The sequence below is a fragment of the Balaenoptera borealis genome, assembly GCF_965194805.1.
Source record: "Balaenoptera borealis genome assembly, chromosome: 7".
Classification (NCBI taxonomy): Eukaryota; Metazoa; Chordata; class Mammalia; order Artiodactyla; family Balaenopteridae; genus Balaenoptera; species Balaenoptera borealis.
Genome location: NC_138864.1, coordinates 89,514,101 through 89,537,526, shown reverse-complemented (window position 1 = coordinate 89,537,526; position 23,426 = coordinate 89,514,101). Strand labels below are relative to the sequence as shown.

Genomic DNA, 23,426 nt, shown 5'->3' with positions numbered 1-23,426 from the left:
CCATTAACTCTGCTTCCTTGAATATTTCCTTTGTCTTCATCTTATCAGTGCCTCTGTTTCACACTATTAGCCTTCTTGAAATTTTGAAGATTTAGAACTCTATGTTCGTATTTTGAGTTGAGGGGTTAGACGTAAAACACGGTTGGTCACGAGTCTATTTTCGTTCCCCAAAGAGAGTTCTCATTCCGCTGCTGTGGCTAGAAGTCCTGATAATGGACTAGTGGTGTTTGTTGAGAGGAGGGGCTGGGGATGAGGTTGGGCAGAGTGGGCAGGAGGTCAAGTGAGTAGAGTGGCACTCTCCATTCTTCCTGTCAAGCAAATGCTTCTCTGGGAATCTCTATGTCAGCACTTTCTCTACAGCAGTTCCTGCCTTGGCTTTAATCTAGGGGTAAAGCCTGGTGTCTACTGCTCCTTTTACATTTTTAATTCCCAGCTGTCACCCAAAGGTAGAGCCTTATCTCCACCTCTGCTCTGCCTATTGGCCCAGCCCAGTCTCCCCAGGGATTTCGCTGGCGGGCAGTGTAAGTGGAGAAGCAGCAGCCCCCAACTAGCTCAGCTATTTTGAAGGAAGACCTTTAATGAATTACCCCAATGGTTGCCTTGTTTGCATTTGTTGACTCTGACTTTAAAATTTCTCTGGATCTCTTTGGAGAGGAAAGAATCCCATCTGAGATACTTTTCTCCAGCCTGTATTTTGGGTTGTATTCTTTTAGCTCTGATTCATAATTGCAATGCCTCAAGACTTCTGCTCTACTGACAGCAGACTTTCATTTTTTTTCCCATCACTGTTGGAAATTATATCTTTTAAAATACATGTTTCAGATCTGTCAGTGAACTTTGGGACAGAAGAGGAAAGAGGTGCAAGTGCTGAATCCTTCAACTTACAGCAGTAGTTTGAAGAGGTTATTTAACCTTGTTAACAAGAGGCAAATCTTGGTAAAGATGTATGGGTTTGCTTTATCATTTACTCTCTGTCTGTCTCTTTCTGTGTGTGTGTGTGTTTGTATGTGTATGTATGTGTATACATATATACATATATGTATATTTTTCCAAGCCTTAAATGATCTTTTAAAGTATTATGATCAATTTTATAGATGAAAACTTCAGTTGAGGCTTAAGAACAATTAACTTGATATAATTTCAAACAATAGGTATCTTCGTACTACACCTGATCTAGTACATCATTTTATCTAATTTTTTATACTTTTAAGTGATTTGCCCCATCTAGACTTTGAACTGTATCATTTCAGGATAATTGTTTATTCATCTCTGTCACTAGTGCCTAGTAGTGGATGACATATACAGTAGGCAATCAAGGCATGTTTGCTAAAATCAGTTGAAGTGAAAGAACCAGGACTCTAATCCAAGTTTGTCTGACTTCAGAGTATACATTGTTTTCACCACATTCTCCATCAGAGCTGAAAACTGCTCTAATTCTTTAGAGTTAAGACATCACTCCCTCCCAATGCAATGTAAGGAAACTGCATACTCTTGCAATCCCCTTCCTCTAGCTTGACACATTTCCCCAACTGATCACTTGCGTATTCAGTAACTATTCTCTACAGAAGTCTCTAGCAATGAGTTTTAGAGACTAGAACCCTAGAGAAGACAAGCAACATGTCTCCGTTTTGCTAGTTGCTTCCCTGGTGGTCCACAAACTTAGGATAACATACAAGTTGGAAAATTAACTGCATGTGAAAATAAAATATAATGTCAGGAGTAACAGCTTTGGAGACAAACAGAAGCAATCAATTAAAGCTGAGGCTGCACCAGTGCTGGAATTCAACAGTGTCTGATCATGATTAGCAAACAGCACTTAAAGGGTATCAGTTCACTTAGATCCATTTGGGCAAGTGCTTTTGCTTTGGTTTAAGAAGAGAAAGGAGGCTGCACATGCAGGTTTACATGAATACATAAAGATTTAAAAAGGGCTAATGGAAGCAACTTCAAGTATCTTCCCAAGACTGAGTCCATGGGCTCAGCTCTAAGTCTTACAGAGGCTAAAAGATCTCTTTTTACGAGGAACACTTTCAGACTTTCAGGCATGAGTAGGGTTACTTGGATTTCCAGACCACAGATGAAGTGCAACACAGAGTGAGTATGATGAGCATGGTCCTCGTTTCTGCTCAGAATCCATTAACTGTCATGATTCTAGTCCTGTGAATTAGTGCATTGATGATGGGGGCCACAGAGTAGTGACAGGACACCCATGGAGACCAGGAGGTCCAGCAGGAGGTGGTGTAAGCCCATTGGAAACTTGTGAAGAAAAACAGCAGTACCTAGACCACATTTGTAATAATTGTGAGACAAATGACATACCTTATAGGAATCCCTCAGAACTTTTGTGGGAGGGGGGGTGCTGCAGAAATTGACTTCACAGGGGACCAAGAAATAAGTTAATAAGCCAAAATAATTTGAGAATTAATATGAACATGACCTCACTTTTACCCACAGCTCTTGGCATCTGTGAATATTCTGATTTTATTTCCTTTATTTTTAACCATTTCCTTAATTCCTAATTTCATGTATATTTAGGCATACTATCATAGCTTATTTAATAAAATAGTCTCTGAAATCTCACTGCCCTGTCTGGATACCCAGTTTTGTCATTTGCTAGTTGTGTTACTGCCCTACATTTACTCCTTAACCTTTGTTTGCTCACTATACAATCTGCAAAACAGTACCTCCTTCAAAGCATCATTGTGAGTATTAAAGGAAATAATGGATTCAAACATAGCATAGGGCTCAGCCTCCTATAAGCATTAGTTCATGTTAGCTGTGTGGTTATTTTCATTAGTATCATCATCATCATCATTATTATTGAGTTCATCTTCATTTGGGGCATTAGACCTACTCATCTCACTGTCATTTTCATTTTCTCAACATGTTTTTTTTTTCATCATAGACTTCTTGGCTTTCTGAATAGTCATCTGCATGCAACGACTTGACTCTCGCTGTGAATTTTCCCTTTTCCTTTCAGCAGATAGTGGTGTTTGTTGACTTACTTATTTCTTCATTATTCACTAAATCACTTAGTCAACCACTGTTTAGTATGCCTACTGTATGTTAAGCAGAATTCTAGGAACTACGCATATGGCACGGGAATCATGTATACAGCATTAAGCTGCCCTCAGGGAGCTTATATTATCGTGGAGGAGATAGACAATAAGATAAATAAATATGTAATGTAATGTCAGGTCAATGCAAGGGCTATGAAGAAAAATAAAGTAGGGCAAATGAAGAGAGAGTGACAGGTGATGTAAGTTAAAATAGAGAAATCAGGAAAGGTACCTCTTTATTTGTAACAGAGCACGAGGATGTTCAAGCTCAAGGGCACTGATGAAAGCAATAGAGTTCTTGGAGGTAAGCAATTAAGAGGAGTCTCCTTGATAGGAACAAGGAAAATGGTAAAGCAGCTAGAAGTATAACAGAGAGAACCAGAGAACAAGAAAGCTAAGAAGAGCTCTCCTGGGGTAAATCAAGCCTCAAGGACTACCTCTGCAAAGGGGCCCAACTCTAATTGAATCAGACGGTGGAGCAATTTATGACCCAAGGTGTTGTCAAAAACAATAGAGAGATCAGCCGGCAAATAGTGGAGGCTAACAGCTTGGTGTGATAACCAGCCTGAAGCTTAACAGGGTGTTCAGGGAAAGAAACAGTCAAAGAGAACCAGCTAAAGCCATATTCATCCCTGGAGAAGGAGGTCAGTGAAACTATGCACATGCCCAAGGCTGCACCCTTTAGGGAGTGACATCTGAGCATGCACACTACATGGGAAATAGACTTCACTGAACTAGCCCAGCCATGTCACTAAATTAATAAGCAAGCAAACAATAAGAATACCAAAGAAAATAGGGAGGAGACAGATTTGTATTCATGTTTGCAACAATATGTTATTGAAAATGTCTGGTTTTCAACAAAAAAGGATAAGACAAAAATAAACAGGAAAGTGTTGCCCGGAAACAAAAAAAAAGAGTAGACAACAGAAATTGCCTTTGAGGGCTTCAAAGCAGCCATTATAAACATCAGAGCTAAAAGAAGCATGTTATAGAAGTAAAAAAAAAAATGATGACAATGTCTCACCAAATAGAGAATATCAATGGAAATTCTGGAGTTGAAAAGTACAATAACTGAAATTAAAATTCACTGAATTGGTTCAACAGATTTGAGCTGGCAGAAGAAAGAATTAGCAAACACAAAGATAAACTGATAGAGGCTGTGTAATCTGAAGAATGGAAGGAAAAAAGACAAAAACTATAGTCAGCCCTTTGTATCTTCGGGTTCCACATCCTCAGATTCAACAACCACATATCAAATTTCAAAGCTGGTTGAATCTGCATATGCAGAACCCCCAGATACAGAGGGCTGACTCTATTCCACCATTCTATATAAGAGATTTGAACATTACTGGATTTTGGTATCTGCAGGGGTTCTGGAACCAATGATAATCTCAATACATATAGAAAAAGCATTTCACAATATTCAACATGCTTTCATGAAAAAAAATTTAACTAGAAATAGAAGGTATTTCCTCTCTCTGATAAAAGGCATCTACAAAAGTCTCACAGCTAATATACTCAATGGTGAAGCTGAAGACTTTCCCTTTAAGGTCAGGAGCAAAACATGGATGACCACTCTCATCGCCTGTATTCAACATTGTACTGGAGGTTCTAGACTGAGCAGTTAGACAAGAAAGAGAACTAAAAGACATACAGATTACAAAGAAAGAAGTAAAACCACCTCTAGTTTCAAGTGGCATTATATTTTATATAGAAAATCCTAAGGAATCACTAATTAATGAGTTAAGCAAGGTTACAGAATATAAGATCAACCTATAAAAATCAATTGTATTTCAATAGCAGCAATGAATAATCTGAGAATGAAATTTTAAAAAAAAATTTTACTTAATAGCATCAAAAAGAATAAAAGAATAAAATACTTAGATGTAAAATTAACAAAAGAATTGCAAAACTTGTACTGCCAAAACTACAAAACATCATTGAAAGAAATTAGAAGAAAACTAATAAAATGTAAATATGTTCATGGATCAGAGACCTAGTATTGTTAAGATGATAATACTCCCCAAACTGATCTATGGAGTCAATGTCATCTTTATCAAAATCCCAGCTGGCTTCTTTGCAGAAAAGTCATCACGGGACTGTGGAGTAGAGAACAGATGGGAGAAGGCAAGAGTGGAGGTGGGAAACCCAGTTTACAGGTTATGCCACACTCATCTAAGTGATAGACGGTGATAGTCTGTATTAAGCTTAGGGTGGTGAGGGACTTCCCTGGTGGTCCAGCGGTTAAGACTCCATGCTTAAAATGCAGGGGGCGCAGTTTCGATCGCTAGTCAGGGAACCAAGGTCCCACATGCCGCAGGGCACAGCCAAAAAAAAAAAAGAAAGCTTATGGTGGTGGAGATAGAGAAATGTGACTAGATTCAAGACATATTTGTGGGTAAAATATGAAAAAATATGAAAGTAAACATAGGGATAAATAACATGTCTGTAAATGTATATGCTCTTGGAATAATTTCCTCTAATGAGCCCTTCAGAGAATAACTGCCAGATAAATCTAAATAAATAATGAGAATCTGCTCATTGACTAAGATGCAATGTTATTCTTCAGTGAGTGTTCTGCAGAAAAAGCAACATCTTTCTTGATTGTTCTTGGCAACTTCTCAGAAATTCTCATTTAATTGTTTTATTGTGGAGCAGGAAATCTTGCTGTATCTTTCAAAATCTCCTTCCCCAACTCAAAGCCTCTGGCAGAGAATTAGGGGGTGGGAAACAGCACAGGTTCTCAGGATTCCTAATAAAAATAGAAAGCCATTAATGTCAGAATAGATGTTTAAAGCTACTACCTTATTAACTTAAATGAAGGTCTGAACTTTTTTTCTAATTTCCATTTTATTGAGGCATAATTGACATATAAAGTTGTAAGATAAATTGTACATCATAGTGATTTGATATATGTAAACACTGTGAAAGGATTCTCCTCATCTAGTTAATTAACACATCCGTATCCATCACCTCACATATTTATCTTTTCTTTTTTGGGGGGTGAACATTTAAGTTCTACTCTCTTAGCAAATTTCAATTATACAATACAGTTTTATCAACTATAGTCTGAACTTTTAAGCAATTTTTTTCTATCTCTCATCTTCAAGATACTACAACAGATAGCAAGCAAGAGACAAATACAAAAGTTGTGGTTTTCTTGTAAATATGAGTTCATTCTCAGGTTGCTAAATCAAAGAGATTAAACCTACTGATGTCTATTTAATCATTAAACTAAGTAATGGGATATTTTACTTTTAGCCTTATAGTCTATACTTCAGGTATCAGCTTTAGCTCCATCAGCAAAATTTATCCTTTTAATTTATGACTTTCATTCTAATTATTAATTTCTTTACACAATGTGTTTAACTGCATTTTTTTAAATTAATTAATTTATTTATTTTTGGCTGTGTTGGGTCTTCGTTTCTGTGCGAGGGCTTTCTATGGTTGTGGCAAGCGGGGGCCACTCTTCATCGCGGTGCGCGGGCCTCTCACTATCTCGGCCTCACTTGTTGCGGAGCACAGGCTCCAGACGCGCAGGCTCAGTAGTTGTGGCTCACGGGCCTAGTTGCTCCGCGGCATGTGGGATCTTCCCAGACAAGGGCTCGAACCCGTGTCCCCTGCATTAGCAGGCAGATTCTCAACCACTGCACCACCAGGGAAGCCCTAACTGCATTTTTGTACCTGGGATTATCTCATTTGAAACTCATTTTATCAAATATTTTAACATCTAATTTTGTGTGTGCTTTCAGAATTAGATAGCCTAGAAGGAAAATGCTTTGCTGAGCCAACGATAAAAATACTATTTTTAAAAATTCTATACTAGCAGATGCACTTGACATGGCTTTTTAGAATTTTTAATTGACTATGGTTACCCTAGGACTTTATATTCATTGAAGTCAAAGCCCATGTTTTAGTTACCTTGTTATTAGGAGGTAGTGCATTGTTCTGTTTTGTTTTGTACACATAGTTCTGCTAAATAGGTGCTGAATTCAATACTAATATCAAAACTAATATATTTTTATATTTAGCATTTATGCTGTAACAGTATTAAAATGTAAGAGTTTTTAATGTGATAAGCTCTGCAAAGTATTTGTAGAAATTTCAGGATCTGAAAATCAGATATCTTTAGGACAGATAAATTTTTTGTTCTAATAAGAGTTTAATTTATCTCTAGGTAAGTAAAAATCAGGGAAAGGGCTGATTAATAAAGTTAAGGAAAGAAAAGATCAAGTACTTACAGGAAACCATCTGTGGAAATGTTTTTAAATCAAGTACATTATATATAATGGCAATATATACCCATTTACGCAGACTCCAGATATAACCAAGCAAGTATGACAGGCCATTATGCTGGGTGTAATGAGACTCCACCTATTCAGATAATCATCCTTTTGCTTAAATCACACTACATATCTTTCCTTGACAACGAAATTAGGTTAGAGGGGAAAGAGAACATTAACAGTTACTATGTGCTGACAATGGGGCTTGGTCCCAGTTTCATAAATTTATTTCAGACATTAGAGCACCAAAAACTCCAGTGTTTTTTCTCAGTGATACTATCTGTAATTAAGTAATAGCAAAACAGAGAACTCCAAAGATGCCAGGCCAAATTATTACCACAAATAAAAAATAAAACATACAGATTTATAGCAGAAAACTGAGATAGTGGTACAAAGAAACAGAGATGATAAATGTTAATAATTACCCACAAATACTGCAACTACTACTGTTTGTGCACCCCATAGCACAGTGTGTGCACCGAGCCCTTAATTTTCCAACCTGGTAGTATTTCAAGGAGGTATTTTTGTTGCATGTTCTTATCTTAATATTCCCCTGTGCAAAATGGTTAAGCTTTGGATGCAGCTCTGTGAATTCAGTGAGTCAACATTTCCAGTGTGATTTGGTCTCAGAGAAGCAGGTATTGCAGAATATGATAAGCTACACTGTAGATACAGACACATAATGGATGGGTGCATGAATATTTAGACAGATAGAAGCCACCATTTCTTGAGTACATCCTATGCACCAGACACTGCACTAAGTACTTTACATAATTACTCCTCACAACAGAACTATTTCCCCATTTACTTCATTATAAAGCAGAAACTAACACACCATTGTAAAGCAATTATACTCCAATAAAGATGTTAAAAAAAAAAAAACAAAACTATTTCCCCGTTTAAGAAGTGTTCAAACAGCAAGGTTTATTATTGTACCAAGGTTAAATGAGGGCTAGGAATCCAACCCAGGCTTGTCTGTTTCTAAACCATGTGGTTTATAGAAATCATTACATCATGCTCTGTCTTATAATATTAACAATTGTGTAGGAAATGTTTACTGGGTGCCAGTGTGTTTACCCTTTGAATATATGGTGTGTGTTTCAAATACATGAGCTCATCTCAGCTGAGGATTATTTTACACATGAGGCTCAGAAAAGCCAAATATTAAATCGTCTAATGACTACTAAACCTTGGAGTCCTTTGTTGAGCGTCCAAATTCAATCACTTGGAAAATATGTCTTTCCTCTTAAGCGTTTCTATAATCAATGCTTAGGAAGGAAGAAGCAATATCTTTTGTTTTTAACTTTTAGACGAGGCAACTGAATCACAAAGAATTCAGTGACTTGCAAAGTCTCCTTTGCCAGTCAGTGGTAAAGTGAAAATTATAGCTCCTGGATCTGAATCATGCTGTTTCTCTGGACTGCTCCTCACCTGAAAAGGCTACAATCAGCCTTTGTTATTCCACTGCCCATGAAGCTCCTATGACTTTCACATTGCTTTTGTCCTCTTGGTGGTCTCCAGGGAGACCAGGAGGATGCTGCCTGGAGAAATAGTGCCTCTCTTCTAATATACAATAAGACCTTGATGGATCTTTTGGCAGTGTGAGTTTTTTCTATGTGTGGGGCATGTGTGTGTCTTTTGTTTTTAATAAAAGACACTTTGGAGGGATAATATGCTGGCTGGACTTCAGTTTTAAAAATAAGTTTTTCAGCTTGTAATCTAAATGACTCACCAAAGATATGAAAACCTAATAAAAATTGATGATAAAGGACTCATAAGCAGCACCTGTCCTGTATATACATGTGAGGCCCCAAGGGGAGAACCAAAGCTTTGCAAAGCAAGACCTACCAAAAATTCAGCCTCTTCTGCAACAGAAGTGCCTATACTGTAAGAACACAAAGACCTGCTTCCTAACTGGCCTTGGCAGAGGAGGGCATGCATTCTTATTACCGTGACACTGGTTAATGTGGGCTGTTAGCTCTTACAGGGGGCAAGGTAAGGGCCAAGCCCTGTACTGAGCCAAATGGCCAGTATGGACAAGAAAGACAGAACAGCTAAGGAAACTTACACAATCCTTGTTCCTAGGAGGTTTAGTAAAAATAGCACATATTTAAGCAGGTAACCTGAATTAGTTACCTTTCTTGATCAGTAAAATTTTGGTAAAAATAATAACAACTACAATGATGACCTTACTGGGCTGTTGGGAAAATGTAAAGAAACTGTATGTGTATGTGGTATGTATTTTATATACATAAATATTTTACAAATACTATATACATATAAAGCATTTAACAGTATTTATGCATTCATTCATTCATTCAAACACACAATAAATGCTGGATACCTAGGTTCTTTTTGTTCTGCTCTCTTGTCTTATCTCAACCTGAGTTTTGGCCCAATGCTTGAGATGCCTCTGAAATCCATTTTTCTATTTTGATTTGGATTTAAAATACATTTTGATGGTTTAATGGTTCTGAAGAACCCAGGGGCAGGACAGGAATAAAGACACAGATGTAGAGAATAGACTTGAGGACATAGGGAGGGGGAAGGGTAAGCTGGGACAAAGTGAGAGAGTGGCATGGACATATATACACTACCAAATGTAAATAGATAGCTAGTGGGAAGCAGCCGCCTAGCACAGGGAGATCAGCTCGGTGCTTTGTGACCACCTAGAGGGGTGGGATAGGGAGGGTGGGAGGGAGACACAAGAGGGAGGAGATATGAGGATATATGTATATATAGCTGATTCACTTTGTTATAAAGGAGAAACTAACACACAATTGTAAAGCAATTATACTCCAATAAAGATGTTAAAAAAAATAAATTAAAAGCCAGCATGCTCCTCCCTCCCCATTGCTGCAAAAATGCCAGTACAGGCTGATTCAGCCCAAGTAGAGATAACCCTGGAATATTACCTCAGCACCAGAGGGAAGTTGTGCCTGTGAGATCAGCATTCTGGCCTGATCACGAATGGATTTTTCAAGAGGGTGTGGAGATAAAGGAACCCTCCTACACTGTTGGCGGGAATGTGAATCGGTGCAGCCACTATGGAGAACAGTATGGAGGTTCCTTAAAAAACTAAAAACAGAGCTACCATATGATCCTGCAATCCCACTCCTGGGCATATACCCTGAGAAAACTCTAATTCAAAAAGGTACATGCACTCCAATGTTCATAGCAGCACTATTTAAAATAAAGACACGGAAGCAACCTAAATGTCCATCAACAGATGAATGGATAAAGAAGATGTGGTATATATATGTAATGGAACATTACTCAGCCATAATAAAAAATGAAATAATGATATTTGCAGCAACATGAATGGACCTAGAGATTATCATATTAAGTGAAGTAAGTCAGACAGAGAAAGACAAATATCATGTGATATCACATATGTGGAGTCTTAAAAAAAATGATACAAATGAACTGATTTACAAAGCAGAAATAGACTCACAGACATAGAAAACAAACTTATGATTACCAAAGGGGTTAGCAGGTGCGGGGGGAGATAAATTAGGAGTTTGAGATTAACATATACATACTACTATATATAAAAATGGTAAACAACAAGGACCTACTGTACAGCACAGGGAATTATATCCAATATCTTGTAATAACCTATAATGGAAAATAATCTGAAAAAGAATATATATATGTATAACTGAATCACTTTGTACACTTGAAACTAACACAACATTGTAAATTAACTATACTCCAATTTAAAAAGAATGGACTTTTCCAAAGGTTAATAAATAAATAAATAAAAAATAAAATACATTTTGATGGTTTAAAGAAATTATCATTTCTCTCTTCTGCTAGAAGAACAATGACTTAGATGTTTCTATTAAATCTAAGTAACTGGCTTCTCAAAACTGTAAACAGTTGGAATCAGAGCGTTTCAGGAGAAAGAAAAAGAGATGAGTGAAAAAGCATTCCCCTGAATGCATGCTGCTCTCTTAAAACTCAATGTTTTTCTCCTGCGACCCTCTCTGTTCACCAGCCCACAACATTCCCTCATCTCAGTGGATATTTAACAGCCGAGCTGAGTTGGTTATCTTTATGTTAGGGTCTGCTGTATTTCCCAGATTAGAGTTATCTATAATTTGCGTCTCACAATGCCTGAAATGGTACCTCCGGGCACTCTCCCCCTTGTTCTCTGCCTCAGTGTCTTTACAAAGGCTGTCCTCTCTGTCTCAAGCTCTTGAATACACACCCTGCAACACTGCCAGCTACCTCCTAGGGACCACCCCTCCCCCTAGACTCTGCACAATCCCACCTCTTAGTTAAGTCCTGGGCAGTCTTCAGATTTCAGCCAGCTGCTTAAGAGAGTTGGGTCCCCTTGTTATACATTCTAAAAACAAAAACTGTACATTTTCTTTAACTGGTCACAGGTTGCAATTATATGTGTGTGTGTGTTTATTTGATAAACATCTGTCTTGTCCTCAGCACCATAAGCTACTGAATAATAAAGACTTTGTTTTCTTCTCCTTATATCACTGTACTAAGTACAGTGCCAGGCACATGGTAGGCGTGCATGCATTTGTTGAGTGAATAAAGTATTGGTAATGACCCACCAAAAAAAATTGTTCTTATAAATATTCCTAAGCCTCAACTCCACGTAGGGTGATGCTAAAATGTCCCTGTAAAAGGGGAATTCACTGGAATAGTGAGTAGAACAGCCAGGGTCTTGGGAAAAATCAAGAATGCTTTTTCAGATACCTTATAGTCAATCCTTAGATTAAACCTAATTCACATACTATGTATGGTGGCAGCATGAATACAACATCCAGGATAATATGAGTTGTGCTTTCTGTTCCACGACTGTGTACCCTGCCCTTCTGAACAACACCAGGCACACAGGAAGGGAAGGGCATCAACCTCTGTAGCTCTCCTGTGATGTGCCAGTTATTTTACCTATGCCATTTCCTTGAAGGGAAGGATGCAATTCTGTTTATTCCATGTTGCCTAAGGCACCTGTGTCAGTCTAGAACATATAGCAAGCGTTGTATTAACCATTAATGCTTGTTTAAAAAACTGCATGAATGAAAAGGGGGATGCAGGCAACCATAGACAAGCAAAAACAATGGTTACTTATGGGGACATGTTCTATATACATGTGATTTAGGAGAGAGAACTGTAGCTGGAATAAAATTCTGAAAATTAAAAAAAATACATTTGGTTAGCGCTACAGTAGAAAGTGTTGAAGTAAAAGGCAATTAAGAGTGTGTTAATCACTGAGATAAGTTCTTAGCTAACTGTGAAAAGATAAGATAACCAAATTTGAATAGGTAAGAATAAGGAGATGCTTGTTATGTGGTACCTACCTCCAAAGACATTGCCTAAGAAATCTGCTTGGCTTCAGCATAGGTAAGCCCTCTAGATTTTGTTTGTGTGTTCACGATGGAAAATTCCAAATAAGTACAAAAGTATAAAGAATAATACAATAAATACATGCACCCATGGCTCAAATAAGTACAAAAGTAGAAAGAATAATACAATAAATCCATGCACCCATGGCTCAAACTTCAATTGTTTCTTTTTAAGATTTTTTTGATGTGGACCATTTTTAAAGTCTTTATTGAATTTGTTACAATATTGCTTCTGTTTTATGTTTTGTTATTTTGGCCGAGAGGCATGTGGGATCTTAGCTCCCCAACCAGGGATCAAACACGCACCCCCTGCACTGGAAGGCGAATTCTTAACCACTGGACTGCCAAGGAAGCCCCTCAATTATTTTAAAAACATGAAAAATCTTTCATTTATACCCCCACCATTTCTCCCATAACACTAGATTATTTTGAAGCAAATCACTGGTATTATAATATTTCCTCAATGAATGTGCCAATCCTAAAATATAATGACTCTTCTTTTTAACATAACCACAATACCATTGTTATACTTAAAAATTATAATTCCTTAGTATCTTAGTATCGCAATATATCACATAAATGTTTTTATTGTTTATTGGTTGGTTGGTTGTTTTTGTGTTGTTGTTACTTGTTTGTTTTTACAGTTGGCTTGTTAGAATCAGAAGCCAAACAATTTATATCTTGTATTGGTTGATATATCCCTTATGTCTCTTTTAATCAATAGTTCCCCCCTCCTTTGTAATTTTATTTGTATTTGTATTTTGTTTCTTTTGAAGAAAGTGGGTCATTTGTAGAGTCTTCCACATACTGGATTTCACTGATATGTCACCAGAGTGTTGTTTAACATGCTCTTCTGTCCCTTGTGTTTCCTGTACAGCTGTAGTTAGAGGCTTGATAGATTCATTTTCGATGTTTGGCAAGAATACTTCATAGCTGGTATTTTGTACTTCCTTTTGCATCACTTTAGGCGTCACACAGTATCTGATTGTATCTCTTTTTTTTGTTGTGTTAAAATTGATCAGTAGATTCAAGTGTTGCCAACCTGAGCAGTCCACTATAAAGTTTTTTATTAGTTTTAACCAAATAATTTTAATAGCCTTTGATACTCTTTGCCTAGATGCAGTTTTCATTAGGGGTTGTGAAATGTTGGTATTCCTTTTTTTTTTTTTTTTTAAATATCCTTCCTTTTTAAAAAAAATTTATTTATTTATTTTTATTTATTTTTGGTTGTGTTGGGTCTTCGTTTCTGTGCGAGGGCTTTCTCTAGTTGCGGCAAGCGGGGGCCACTCTTCATCGCGGTGCGCGGGCCTCTCACTATCGCGGCCTCTCTTGTTGCAGAGCACAGGCTCCAGACGCGCAGGCTCAGTAGTTGTGGCTCACGGGCCTAGTTGCTCCGCGGCACGTGGGATCTTCCCAGACCAGGGCTCAAACCCGTGTCCCCTGCATTGGCAGGCAGATTCTCAACCACTGTGCCACCAGGGAAGCCCCCAAAATGTTGGTATTCTAATTCTCGCATTTTTTCTGCATTTATCATTTAGAATTCTTTTATAAAGAACATTTTCTTATCAATGGAATATGAATATGTATGTATATTTAGTCTTCATTATAGTTTGTATACAAATTACAGGATAAATGCTTTCCCTTTGTTTACTAGTTTTCAGAATGAATTGGTTCCCTAGCATCTAATAGTGATCACAAGTTTGTTTGTTTTTCTTCAAAGAATTTTGAACTCATGGATTAAGCACGTTCAATACACTTCAATTCACTGTAGTTATTATCCCTATTGATGGTTCAATTACCCATTTTTGAGACAAGTAGAAGCCAATTCATGTTGCCTCTTGAGTCCTTTTGATATGGCTCCAGTGACTTTCAATAATCTCCTTACTTTCAATATTGAGATTTCAGGCTAATTTTGTACATTTGCTGCTACAGACCTGGAGTCAGCTATCTCTTCAAAGAACTGTTGTTCCTTTTATGGAAATGAGTGTTCAGGGACCTCAGTCTGGATGCTTGGGATGATCTTTGCTCTGGGTTAGTAATTTTTTCTAGTCCTTTTCAGTGGACAAACTTAGAAAATATGTAACTTTTGAAGAGAAAACTCATCAGGTTTTTATAAAGTTCGTATTTCCAATTCAAATTTAGGCCTATGGGTTTTTACACAGTTTCTTTGATTTTATATTTGTATCTCTTTCCTCTTATACTGAAAATATTGAGTCAACAGCATTAACATAATTACTTACTTGCTTTATCCATATATATATATATACACACACACATATGTGTGCATGCATACACACCCCTATTATACACACATTGGTTTAGAAAACAAATCTCAATAACATTAACACTATGATTACTAAAAACAGCTAAATTTTGTTGTTCTTTTTGTCCATAGGATCTATTCCACAAAGGATGTACTGTCAAATTACTGTGTTTTACAATCAATGAAATAATTTTTCTCTCATTGATAAAACCACCAACTCAATACAGAGTTAGTTTCATTTGTGTCATTTTGCCTTTTATTACTTAGACTTAATTTTGTTAATAATAATGTAAAGAATATACATGATTCCAAATCAAATCTACTAAATAAGATACATGCAAAGAAGTCTAGCTTCCGTCTTTACCCCTTCCAATCTATTTTCTTCCTCCCCCTAGAGATAACTATTCTTAGGTTTATCCTTCCACTGGTTTTTAAATATAAGCAAATGTAGGTATACATTTGTATCCTCTCCTTTCTTAGGTAGAAGTTAGCGTAGTTTGCAAGCTTGTCTCCAGAGTGCTTTTTTCATTAAATAAAAAACCCTAGAGATCCCTTTATAGTGATATACAGAGAGCTTTTGCATCTTCCTTATGTGGCATGGTCCTCCAGTGTCCTGACCTACTAGGGCTTATTCCTCTACTAGTCTACATTTGGCTGGTCTCTAGGCTTTTACTTATCAGAAACAGTGCTGCAATAAATAGTCTAGAACATATATCTTTTCATATTTTTACTATTGTATTTTCTGGATAGATTATTAAAAATGAGATGGCTGAGTTAAAGGGTAAATGCATATGTAATTTAGCTAAATATCACCAATAGTGAATGAGAGTTTTTCCTTTCGCTCAGCCTTGCTGACAATGCATGCTGTCATACTTGGATTTTTGCCAATCTGGTATGTGAGAAATGATATCTCAGTGAAATTTTAATTTACATATCTCATATTCTGAGTGAGGTTGATCATCTTTTCTCACACTTCAGGACCATTTGCATTACTTTTATTTTTTTCTAAAGATTTTTTGAAATTTTTCTTCTCTATTTCTAGAAGTCCTTTATACATGAGGTGATATAAGTTGAAGTGTTTTTCCAAGTCAGCCATTTGTCTTTTTACTTGCCTTATCATGTAAAAGTTGTTTCTGGAATTTGAGTCATAAGAGGAAAGTATTCCACACTCCTAATCCATAGAGGAATTCGTCCATGTTTTCTTTTAGTATTTATATAATTTTTCACATTTAAATTTCTAATAAATTTGAATTTATTCTAGTACACAGTAGAGGGATAGATTGATTTGTCTCTTTCCAAATGGGTATCTAGTTATGCCAATATCATTTATTAAAAAGTCCACCTTGCTCTTCCTCTTTCTTCCTCTTCCCTTCCTTTCCCTCCATTTTCAGAATAATACACTTTCAAAGCTATTTAGTGGAGTGTCCCCATGTGACACAGAGTGGCAGTGCCTGAGTAGAGTGAGAAGGCTCAAAGAGGAAAGGCCTTAAATAGGATATCAGAGTTTGGGTTGTGCCTGAAGGGTGTGTGTGTGTGTGTGTGTGTGTGTGTGTGTGTTGGTTAGGAGGACCCAGTGTTAGGCGTGAGAACTCAACAAAGGAAGGTGGACATTTACATGTTTGGGCATCAAAGTATCAAACATCAGGGCCAAAGCAGAATGAGGAGGTCATAGGCACACAAGATTGGCCTGGCACGCAGTGTTGAAGCCCAAGCAGGGAGAGGAGGATGTCCACACTGGGGGGAACCCCAGCACAGGGTGTCAGAGGCCAAGTAACATGTTGTAGAAAGGCATCTGCATGGAGGAGGAGGTGTGGCAGTAGTGACAGGAGATTGGTTATATCCAGAGGAATTGAAACAGGTAAATATGTGAAGGATTTTGAGAGATGATTATCTCATTGTTAGAGTAAAGAGTTACAACATAAAATGAAACAAAATGAAAATGGACCCCCTTCACTGAAAACTACAAAATAGTGCAGAGAGAAATTAAAGAAAAACTAAGTAACTGCAAAGAAATACAATGTTAATGTATTGAAAAACTCAATTAAGAAGTGAATCTTTCCCAAAGTGATTAATAGAGTCAATGTCATCCCTTTCAAAATTCCCGTAACATTTTGGTAGAAATTAGTAAGTTGATTTTAATGTTTATAATGAAATACAAAGGACCTAGAATAGCTAAAATAATTTTGAAAAAGAAGAAAAAAGTTAGAAGACTACAAGTATATGATTTTAAATCTTATTATAAAATTATACTAATTAATAAAGTATGCTATTGGCATAAGGAGAGATATATATCCATGGTATAGGTCTTGTTTAGTTTCTCTCTGCAATATTTTATTGTTTTCAGCGTAGAAGTCATACATGTCATTTGTAAGTATATTGAATTTTTGACTCTATTTTAAATGGTGTTGGCTTTTAAATTTGATTTTTTAATTGGCTGTTGCTAGTGTATGTAAATAAAATTAACTATGCATCTTGACTTCTATCCTGTGAGCTTGTTATATTCCCGTTTTAATTTCAGTTGTTCTTGTGGATTCGTTTAGAATTTTCTACATATATAATCATGTCATCTATGAACAAAAATAGTTTTTTATTATTCCTTTCCTCTGTATACTTTTTATTTCATCTTCATGCCTTATTGCACTAGCTAGGACTTCCAGTACAATATTAAATAGAAGTGATGAGAGTGCGAAATTTTGCCTTATTTCTAAACTTAGGGAGAAAAGAAGTCTTTTACCATTAAGTATATTAGCTGTAGTTTTTTTTGCACGTGTCCTTGATCAAGTTAAAAAAAGCTTCCCTTTATTTCTAATTTGCTGAGAGGTGTTGTCATAAATAGATATTTAATATTTTTCTGTATTTATAGAAATGATCATATGGTTTTATTCCTTTATTCTGTTAAGATAATGAACTACATTGACTGATTTTCAAAAGTTAAACTAACCTTGCATTGCTGGAATAAACTCAGTTGGTTATAATGTATTATCTTTTTTATATATTTCTGGATTTTATATCCCAATATTTTGTTAAGAATTTTCTCTCTAAGTTAATGACACTATAAGTTTGTAATTTTCCTTTCTTATAATATCTTTTAATATGTTTGTCTTATCATCAAAGGCAATATGTTATGTTGGCCTCATAAAACAAGTTTTGATATATTTCCTCATCTTATGTTTATTGAAAGCACTTGGGTAGTATTCGTTTTATTTCTTCTTTAAATGTTTGTTAGAATTCATCACTGAAGCCACAATAGCCTAGACATTTCTCTGAAAGAAAGCATTTAATTATGAATTCAGTTTCTCTAATAGAGATGAGACTATTCACTTTTTCTATTTAATTTTATGCTATTTTATGTAAATAGTGGGGTTTTTTTTCAAGGAAGTTTTCCATTTCATCTAAGTTGTTAAATTTTTTGGTGTAAACTTGTTCATTGTTTTTTCTTATCACCTTTCAATACCTATAGATCTTGTATTGATGTTCCTTTATCCTTCTTAATGTTAGTAATTTCTGTCTTCTTTTTTCTTTGTCTTTATCAGTCTTGCCAAAGTTTATCAATATTAGTAGTCTTTCAACAACCAAACTTTTGGAGTCATGATATTCTTTATTAATTAATTTCTGCCTTTATTTTGGTCATTGCTGGGTATCTCTAAATATATGACACATTTCAATGCTCAAATATGTGGAAGTGACCTGTTTATGCACAGAGGCCAATCAGGAAATGAACTTATATTTGTCAGAAGTTACTGACTGACTTTCAATAGAAGCTATTTAACTAACTGTTAGACATAATTCAGTTAAGGAAAAAAAGCAAAACAACCCCTTTAATAGAATAGGAAATGCAGATAAAAACCCTAATGTTATTTGATAAGACTTATATTTTATTGTTAAACCTAAATCTTCGGAATTATTCAAGTTCAGTCACCTGGGTTGTAAAAAAAATATATTATTTTCATGGTATAGTACATAATCAATTGCTCATAGCCAAAATTTTTCAGAAAAACCTTTGACTTTTAATGAGAAGAAAATCATAGACCTAAACTTTGATTGAGAAACTAAAGAGAGTGGTTCGCATTTAAAGGTATGCCATTGTTAATTGGTAAATCAGTTTTTTAGTTTATTTAATAGGATTTTTTTTTATTGGTGATGAATTTGTCATTGATATCTCTGAATTCAAGAAATAATATACATAAGTATTTTTCAGAGAAATGGTACTCAGTGTCTGTGTAATGGGTACAGTGTTTTAAAAACATTTTCTGATTTGTTTTTTTCTAACTGTGAATCATTGTGTCTCCCTGTATCTTGGCCAATACGAAAGGCTTGGTTTGAGAAGGGAGAGGCCTGATGTAAAGAAGCCTCAGTGGAGGATGAGAGTATGAAAAAAAAATGCACTCTGGTCCCTAAAATAGACGGAAGAAAGTGACTGAAGGATAGGAAAGTAGTGAGGCACTTGGATCCCGATCTCCTCTTCTGGTCTAAAGTTCCAGAGTAGGCTAGGGGAAAGCCAAGGGCAGAGGGGCTTTCCTCCCACTTCCTGCCTGGACTCTGGGAGGAGACCGCCTTGCAGGTTGCTCTGTCTCCAAACAGTGGCGGCTTCATCAGAGTAAAGGGCAGTACAGCAAATTTGGAGAGGGGACGAACCATGTGTAAGCCCGTGAGCTGCATTGTCCTCCTGCACCTTCAGTAGCTTATTCTGCTGTTATGTGTCAAAGCTGAAATGCCAGCCTGGGCAGTCTAAATTCAGAAACTGAACATTTAATTACCCAGCTGTGCATGGAGAGAGGGGGCATGGAAGAGAATCTCTGCTGTTTCCAAAATGTAGTGAGCCTTCCTAAGATCACTAGTGCTATTGTTTTCCCACCTGAGCTCAAAGGTCCTCCAAGCATGACCAGACTCCTGGAAAGGCTTATGCCCTGCCATCCAGCAAGGCATAGCTACACCTGTATTAAGAGAAAGATGTATAGCCTTAAATGTACTTACCATTAAATAAGAATGAAAATATATAGCCTAATATTCTAAAGAAGTAGTTAGAAAAGCAATGATAAATAACGATTAAAAAAGCAGGTGAGAAGAATTAATGAAGATAAAAGCAGAAATTAACTAATTGGAAAATGAAAATTTTGCAAGAAATAAATGCATATTGATTCTTTTTTTTTTTTTTTTGATTCTTTGAATATACCAGTCATCAAAACAAATCTCTGAAAATCAAATCAATATAAAAATAAAGAAAATATGAATATGAAACATCTGGAATTAGAAAGAGAATATTACTAAAAATACAAAGGGGTATTTTTTGTTTTAAGTTCTAGGGAATGTTATGTATAATTACATGCTGAAGCTCTGAAAATTTCATTCATACTGATGACCTTTTAGGAAAAATAAGAAACCAAATTAAAACAAGAAAAGGAAATAAACCTGAACTGAGCAATATTCATGAAAGAAAAAGATGAAGCTGTCAAAGCGCAAAAGCTGCTGCCCCTGGGGAGCCATTTCTCAGGCAAGTTTGTTCAGATCCTAAAAAGTATGTCCTTGCTGTTTAGATTCCTCTTGAGCTTATAAAGTTTCCTTATTAATATTAAAAAGCTAACATAATCCTGATTCCTAACCCTAATAGAAATAACACACAGAGGGTAAAAACAAAACGTATTGCATCTTCATGTATACATGTTAATGCATAAACCCTAAATAAAATAGAAAATCTAACTTTTTCATGAAAAAGCTGAATTGAAAAAAGTCAAAGAAATTTCCTGGCTTCAAGTCTTCTCAGTGCCTTTAATTTGTTCATATACAAGAAGGAGCAACTGTCTTCAGTCTTTCCAAATTTAGTTGATTATAAAATCTTTTTTAATGCCAGACATGATGTGCTTTATAACTCAGTTTGAGAAATATTCAGCAATATCAATAGATGAAAGCAAGGGAAAGCAGGTGATCATTTTGATAGATGGTAGAACAGGGAATGACGAAATTCATTTTGCTAAAACACTTTGGAAAACCAGAACGGGAGTGTAACTTCAAAACTAAGAGCCAACATAAAATTTCACAATGATGGATTAGAGGCATTTTTGCTAAAGTCAGAAAAAGAAAAAAAGACTTAGCACACTTGTGTAAGAATGTTTATATATTCCCACTGGGGTACTGATGAAAGAAAAGAAATAACAGACACAAGTACAGGGAGGGGAAAAATATAGGGTTAGTTTACAATGACTGGTTATCAGGAAAAGAACTCAAAAGAGACAACCAGTAAAAGTTGAAATCATGAGAATGTTCAACAAGGTAATCAGTTAGCAAAGAAAAGCTCGAAAGTATATTAATAAAAAATAAACTATTAGGAAATGGAAAAATTTTCCTATTTTCCATAACCACAAAATATAGGAAGTAAATAGGAAAAAAGTAAAAGAAGTATCCTGGACTTGAACAAAATGCTTTGACTCCAACGAGGGACATAAATGAAGACTTGGATAGCTAGAGAGACAACATGACTCTGACAAAGCAAATACCAAGTTATCTAAAGAAATGCAGTACAAGAAAAGCAAGTAGGCTGATGAGGGGGAGCCAGCAGGGCCAGGATGGTTCCTTACAGAGCTGACCTGACCCGACCAGAATTGCTGGTTATTGGGCAGCTAGTTCGTCACCCTGAAAGAGTATGATGTGATGGTCAAACAAAATCCACCCCAAGGAAAAGTTCTGTGGAGGGCTTTGAGCCCTGGGAAAGTGTCTGTTAAGACTCCTGTTGGGAGAAAGCAGATCAGCACTGTGGTGAGCTCCAAAGAGGTTTCAGATGGCGTATTCAAACCTACTGAGAACAAACGTGGATAGGCTGAAAAAGAGGGACACAGAAAGCAAGAGTAAGAAGAGCAGAGCAATTCAGTGGGAGGCACAGAATTTCCTGCTTTCATTTTACTTTTGGCTACAAAGCCAGATTCCTGGTTCCCCCACAGTAACTGTTTTCGTGTGAGATTAGGGTCATTTTGGAGGAAAGAAAGTTGTAATGTTTACAAGGCAGTTGTGGTAAGAAGCCAAGTTACTTTAGATCTGGCTAATTGGTCTGGGTTGTATGCTTGTGTATGCCTGGATTATAGTTTAGAGTCTCTGCAGCCATCTGTGTGAAGAGCAATGCTCACCATTAAAAAAACAAAACAAAGGAAAAGAAAAAAGTTACTTTTTGAAGAAAAACAATCAGGGATAGAGTGGGGAAGACTTGGAATCCTAGATGTAAAGCCACATTATTTAACACACTGTGCTATCAGAATAATGTAGGGTATACAAATCAATGACACCTATTAGAAGGCCTTGAAACACCCTCAAGTATGTATAAAAATGCATTCAGGGCTTCCCTGGTGGCGCAGTGGTTGAGAATCTGCGTGCCAATGCAGGGGACACGGGTTCGAGCCCTGGTCTGGGAAGATCCCACATGCCGCGGAGCAACTGGGCCCGTGAGCCACAATTACTGAGCCTGCGCGTCTGGAGCCTGTGCTCCGCAACAAGAGAGGCCGCGATGGTGAGAGGTCCGCGCACCGCGATGAAGAGTGGCCCCCACTTGCCACAACTAGAGAAAGTCCTCGCACAGAAACAAAGACCCAACACAGCCATAAATAAATAAAACTAAATAAATTTAAAAGAAAAAAAAACATTCATTATGCAAGTGATTTATCAGTTAAGATAAATTTGGCTGCATGAAACAGAAATCCAGTTATGCAGAATTCACTAAAGAGGAGTTTCGGTTTCTCACAAGCAAGACGTCTAGAGCTAGCATGATTATTCCAGAAAATCACCTGGGGTCAGAGTTCTCTGACCTCCTGTCCCACCATCCTCAGCAGGTGGATTTGCCTCAGGGTGGGAAGATGGTTACCTCACTGACTAACAGGATCCGCCTCATATTTCAGGAACAAGGGAGGAAAAAGGTGAAATGACACTTAACAGTGAGACCACCACTTCATAAAATGGGAGCTGCTCTGCTCTCTGGCACACACAGTCAGCTGCAAGGAAATATGGGCCCATTGCTCCCAACAATTGGGTTCTATTAGTCTAAAAAAGAATGAGAAATGGTTATGAATAGTAATGAGTCAGCCACGAGTGGCATTTTAAATGAAGGATGAAAGGTTGGATTGATCAACACATAGAGTGATGCTGGCTAAGCACGGCACGGCAGGGGTGGGGGGGAAGAAAACTAAATTAGAGTTCTCCCTCACTTACTACATAAATATAAATTCCACGTGGATAAAAAATGTAATTGCCAGGATAAATCATGGGTAATACTCATGCAGTCATGCGGTGGGGGGGGGGGGGGTGCTTTTCTAAGCCCAATGCCACAAGCGTAAAGGAGCATAAAGGAAAAGATTGATGAATTCAGTTATTGAAATGTTGAAAACTTTTTTGCTATAGCTTCCAAGCAACAAAATATTCATGAACATAATTCAACAAAAAACTATTTACTAACAAAAATCTTTTCAATATATAC

At 36.7% G+C, this 23,426-nt stretch overlaps 1 protein-coding gene and 1 long non-coding RNA gene across 4 annotated transcripts in view; one reads left to right on the top strand and one right to left on the bottom strand.

Moving 5' to 3' along the window:
- GPR141 (G protein-coupled receptor 141) overlaps positions 1-23,426 on the bottom strand; it is a 190,963-nt gene that overhangs the window by 70,515 nt on the left and 97,022 nt on the right. The window contains exon 4 of one of the 3 annotated variants that reach the window (XR_014246800.1): positions 823-5,811. The exons of the other annotated variants lie outside the window; for them this stretch is intronic. The gene's annotated coding sequence lies outside the window, so the exon portion shown is untranslated. Of the gene's footprint in view, positions 1-822; positions 5,812-23,426 lie in introns of those variants that run through there. 3 annotated transcript variants of the gene reach the window in all.
- On the top strand, positions 5,804-9,205 carry LOC309632254. Its single transcript, XR_014246817.1, has 2 exons — positions 5,804-6,422; positions 6,724-9,205. It is a non-coding gene; the product is annotated as an uncharacterized lncRNA (long non-coding RNA).